At 30.7% G+C, this 6,162-nt stretch overlaps 1 long non-coding RNA gene across 1 annotated transcript; it reads right to left on the reverse strand.

Moving 5' to 3' along the window:
• Positions 1–1,654: 1,654 nt before the first annotated feature.
• LOC122056505 lies at positions 1,655–3,907 on the reverse strand. Its single transcript, XR_006133196.1, has 2 exons — positions 3,529–3,907; positions 1,655–1,832 (listed from the first exon to the last, which is right to left on the reverse strand). It is a non-coding gene; the product is annotated as an uncharacterized LOC122056505 (long non-coding RNA).
• Positions 3,908–6,162: the final 2,255 nt, after the last annotated feature.

Below are 6,162 nucleotides of genomic sequence, written 5' to 3' on the forward strand. Positions count from 1 at the left end.
TTCGAAGTTTGGTCTGTAGTTTGGGCTAAAGGTTGACACAACTTGTGCTGGTTGGCACGAGTGCCCATGTTAGGCTCGGGGAAATGGCTAAAATTGACACGAGTCGTGCCCTCCAACACAATTGGCCATGGTGGAAGCTGTGTGTGGTCATTTCAAACTATGTTTTGCCCTTGATTTTGAATACTCTCCTATCATGGAACATTGTGAGAGTGTGATCCTTGATTAAAACATCATTTTGATAGTCTTTTAAATCATTTTTCTTCATGGGTGTTTCGTGTGTTCAGATCGATAATGAAGTTCGATGATGAGATATGGTTAGCCTGTGTTGAACCTTTTCCACCTCATTCTTCATTTTTCTTGGCCGTAGGAGCACACTTGTGTCATGGAACATGACTGGAGCGTGCTTCTTGCTCTAACTTCACATTTCAAGAAATTTATTCTCCAAAAATCATGTCATATCAATAAAAACAAGCAAAGAGTAATTATGAACTAAAAGAGTAAATGTAATGAAATGAAGCATGAAAACATATTATTTATCTATTTATCAAATTCAAATTAGAACTAAAATAAAATTAAATTAAGAATAGATTGTGTAAATTCATTGAAAAAATAATTTGCGACAAAATCCACAATGAAAAAAAAAATCGTCGCAGAAAACTCATCCCTAAATATTTATGACGAAAATAAGAAATTCATCGCAATATTTGCGACGAATTTTATTTTCGTCGCAAAATTAGTTAGAAATACCGTGAAATTTTGAAACACAAATTTACGACAAATTTTTTTTTGTCGTAGAATTTGCAATGAATTTTCAAATTTGTTGTTGATATTTGGGATAAAAATAAGAGTTTGTTGCAAAATTTGTGACAAATTAAATTTTCGTCGCAAAATTAGTTGGAACATTACAAAATTTATAAACTCATATCTACAACGAATTTTAATTTTGGCAACAAATCTGGAATTTCATCGCAGATTTTGCGATGAATTTCTAGATTTGTCGCAAAATCTGCGACAAACATCCAGATTCATTGCAAAATTCTACAACGAATTTCAAGATTTGTCGCAGAATATGGGACGAACTTCCAAATTCGTCGCAGAATCTGCGACGAACTTCCAAAATCTAGCACTATGTTTTATACATCATGGTAGATTTGCAACAAAAAATATTTTGTCGCAAAATTTATCGCAAATCAACGAAAAATTTTTAGATTCGTTGCAGAATCTGTGACAAATTTTTAGATTCGTCACAAAATATGTGATAAATTTTTAGATTCGTCGCAGATTCAATGACTAATTTCCATATTCGTCTTAGATTCTGTGAAAAAATTTTAGATTCGTTGCAAATTTTGTGACAAATTTTTAGATTTTGCGATGAATTTTCAGATTCTACGATGAATTTTTAGATTCATCACAAATTCTGTGACGAATTTTTAGATTCATCGTAGATTCTGCGGCGAATTTTAGATTCGTCACAGATTTCTACGACAATCGAAAATAAATTTGCAATGACAATTTTTTCATCACAAAATTTATCGCAAAACATAATAAAAAGTAGCCAAAATTAATTAATTTCTACATTTAATCTAGAATTAGTACAAAAATATCTATCAAATATGCATCAAATTCATACACATTATATATAACACACCATATCTAACAAAATAAAACTATACTTTAAATCAAATCACAATTCATACATCAAATCCAAACATTATAAAATATTCATACAATCCAACAACATAAGAAGTTCTAAACCATCCATTCATAAAAAATATTCAAACATCACTAAATCTTCTCCGTCTTCTTCCAATATCCTTTTCCCCTGCATCAAACTAAAAATATAAACAATATCAATTATTACAAGAAATAAATTACTATATATGACCACAAAAAAAAAATTTTACTTACTCCGATATTGATTTTCATTGTGTTTGACCAATCTTGTTTCAAACAAATTAACAGTATTAACAAAAAAAGAAACATTCATAATCAAATAATTAATATTCAAATATACTAATTATGAGATAAATAATATTCATACAAGAAGATTCATCACCACCATCTACAACTTCTTTTTACTTGTGTTTGGAGGAACCATTAATTTCTGTTGAAGTCAATCACAAAGGAATTTTAGTTGAACACTTGAAGCACGAAAATATCTATTAACAAGTTACTAATATGAAGTAACTTATAATATAGATGCATTATTTTGCAATAGCTGAATAGCCCTAGAAAGCAGTACACCATCCTGAATTTCTTTAGATAAATCTTTCACATTAAACTCATTCTGAAATTGGATTCTATTAGTAAAGAGATGTTTGTTAAACATACAAAGCACATAGATGAGAAGCGTAAACAAAAAATTGAACTGTATAACAAAAAGTAGCTAAAAGCATTTTCAAAGATGGCTATGAAATTGGATGAACAAGAAACCATATTACTTGCTGGTGATTCACTTTGTAACCCAGAGTGAGAAGATGTGCTAGAAGATTACCTTCCCCATGCATTATTTCTGATAAAAACTCTAAAAATTTTCAAAAGAACAATCAGAGCAATGAAGAAATAAGAATAAACATCTCTCTACATTAACTTAATAGAAAATAATGATTAGTGATATCTGCTCTTTCTATTACAGAAACCTACCATTGATAACTTGCTGACTTGATTTTAAATGGGAATGAAGAATAAACAACAGAGGAGAACCACCATCAATACTATCAATCCCATATTTAGTTGGAAGAGTGTACTCAGACTTGCTTTGTCAAGTGAAACAACAAGCAACAAAAATTTCTTCAAGATCACACTTCCCAAAGCTTCATGATAACCTGGCTTATACAGGCCCTCAACCAACTTATTATATGCAAAAGATCTTGCAAGCTCCACTTGAGAAAAGAATTGTGTTTTTATTACCATCTTGAGGAACAGAAACTCTTGATCTGATTTTCCTTCCTCATTAGAAAGAAAAGAGTCACCACCAAATATTCTATGCAATCCAACACAAAGCCACATTGGATTATAGCTCATTAAGGTTCTAATTGCATTTTCCTTCAACCTGATATCAGTTACAAGTGGGCAGCTTGCTTTCATTTTCAGTCTTCCTTCATCTATGCTCTAAATAATGAAATATGAAATATGAAATATGAAATGAGAAATCTGTCTTTAGCAATAACAGTTTCTTTAACATATAAGAATCACCAGCAAACTTCAAAAGAAACACACTGATGATGTTTAGTCTGTGAAGAAGTACGTATGATATATTAACTAAGCTACAAACTTTACATACAATGATTACATCAAGATTAAATTAAGTAGCCATTACAATTTCTTCCATAACGTTCCAACCAAGGCACAGTACAAAGGACAAGGATTGCAGCTGATGATTATTCATCAAGGAAACAATATGTTGGTCTTTGAGAAACTAATCGAGAAGCCACAATATGTGAGGATAAATTGAGCGTTACACAAAGTTCAATAAACAGTAAAATGTGAATGCAATGAGTAAGCTAAAAGGTTTCAGTTGCTACTAACCTTGCAAACTTGACTCGTCGTAATGAGGGCCTCCTTGCAACTTTTCTACTCATATAGAGCTCCATTCTCTCCATCAAGTCTTCTAGACTACACACTTCCTTCAACGATGATTTTAGCGATGATACCATAACTGATGCCTTCCGCTCAACATCATCACCGGATGTCCCTCGCCAGGAGCAATCCCTCTTGCGCTTCAGACTCCCCCTCACCAGGGCCAGCCGCAGGTTCTCATAGTCAGCCAGTGCCAGTCATCGCCGGCCGAGTGTCGAGAGACTCGTCGGAGTTGGAAGAGAGAGGTGAAGACCTTACCTTGTCAGAAATCGCCCCAACGAAATCTCCTACAGGCGCTGCCTCGAAGAAAAATTAGAGCAAAGGGGAAAAGGGTTCGGGTGGATTAAAAACTTAGGTTTTTTGCGACAAAAGTAAATTCGTTGTAAAATTCGTAACAAATCTATGATAAATCCAAAATTTCATTGCAAAATTTTAATTTTTTTTAAAAAAATATTTACAATCTGTAACGAATTTTAAAATTTCATCATAGAATTAACGAATATAAAAATTCATTGTAGATCCGTAACAAATTTTGAAATTTATTGCAGATTCTACGATAAATTTTAAAATTCATCGCAGATTTAATATTTTTTTATTTATAAATTTGAATATTCCGAGGTTAGTTGAGGTACCTAAAGAGTTCGGAATGGGATAAAATTAGTTCCTATAGGTTTTTATAAATCCACTGATTCTATAAATGACCTCAACCACTAATTTTGCCCAACTGGTGATTTTTTTTACCATAAAGGTGTCCAAAAAATTTTATTCGCCATCATAAAATTAATGATCTCAATATATTTGGTAAAATATACATTTGAGGACATTTTTATGATCAAGAGATTATCCACTGATTTTATAAATATCGTCAACCACTAATTTTACCCAACCGGTGATTTTTTTACCACGAAGGTATCTGAAAAATATTATTCACCTTTATAAAATTAATGATCTTAATATATTAGGTAAAATATATATTTTAGGGCATTTTTATGACCAAAGGATTTATAGAAACCTATAGGAACTTATTTCATGTCATTCTGAGTTCTCTATGTACCTTAACCGGCTTCGGAAAGTTTATTTTTAAAAAAAAAATATTTACAATCTATGACTTTGAAATTCATCGCAGAATCTGTCACAAATACCAAAATTCATTGTAGATCTACACCGAATTTTGAAATTTGTTACAGATTCTGAGATGAATTTGAAAATTCGTTGCAGATTTGACATTTATATTATTTATAAATTTGAACTTTCCAAAACCGGTTGAGGTACCTAGAGAGATCGAATGAAATAAAACTAGTCCTATCAGTTTCTATAAATTCTTTGATTTTATAAATGCCCTCAACCACTAATTTTACCCAATCGATGATTTTTTTTACCTTGAAGGTGTCCGAAAAATATTATAACTTTCATAAAATATATAATCTCAATATATTGAGTAAAATATAGATTTGAGGGTAATTTAATGATTAGGGGATTTATTAGAACATATAGAAACTGCTTTCATATTATTCTGATATCTCTAGGTTACCTCAACCAGCTACGAAAAGTTTAATATTTTTTTAAAAAAATATTTACAATCTGCAATGAATTTTCAAATTCATCGCGGATTCTATGAAAAATATCAAAATTTGTTGCAGATCTATGACAAATTTTAAAATTGGTTGCAAATTCTACGATGAATTTCAAAATTCGTCATAGATTTGATATTTGTTTATTTATAAATTTGAAAATTTTAAGGCAGGTTGAGATATCTAAAGAGCTCAGAATGAGATAAAATCAGTTCCTATTGGTTCCTATAAATCTTCTAATTCTATAAATGTCCTCAACCACTAATTTTACCCAATTGGTGATTTTATTTACCGTGAAGGTATCTGAAAAATATTATTCACCTTTATAAAATCAATGATCTCAATATATTAGGTCAAATATACATTTGAGGGTATTTTTATAATCATGGAATTTATAGGAACTCATAGGAACTAGTTTCATATCATTCTGAGATCTCTAGATATCTCAACTGGCTTCGAAAAATTTATTGTTTCTTTAAAAAATATTTATCATCTGCGACGAATTTCAAAATTCGTCAGAGAACCTGCGATGAATATCAAAATTAATTACAGATCTAAGATGAATTTTGAAATCCATTGTAGATTTGCTACGAATTTTAAAATTCGTTACAGATTTTGTGACGAATTTCAAAATTTGTCATAGATTCTATATTTATTTTATTTATAAATTTGAACTTTACGAGGTCGGTTGAGGTACCTAGAGAGGTCAGAATAAGATGAAACCAGTTCATATGAGTTTCTATAAGTCCAGTGATTTTATAAATGTCCTTAACCCCTAATTTTATGCAACTAGTGATTTTTTTAACGTAAAGGTGTTTAAAAATATTATTTACCTTCATAAAATTAATGATCTCAATATATTGGATAAAATATGCATTTGAGGACATTTTTATGATCAAGAGATTTATAAAAACCTTTAGGAACTAGTTTCATGTCATTCTGAGCTCTCTAGTTACCTCGACCATCTTCAGATATTTCAAAATAAGTGTGACTTGTTAAACTATAGCTTCCT

Source organism: Zingiber officinale, chromosome 3B (assembly GCF_018446385.1).
Source record: "Zingiber officinale cultivar Zhangliang chromosome 3B, Zo_v1.1, whole genome shotgun sequence".
Lineage (NCBI taxonomy): Eukaryota > Viridiplantae > Streptophyta > Magnoliopsida > Zingiberales > Zingiberaceae > Zingiber > Zingiber officinale.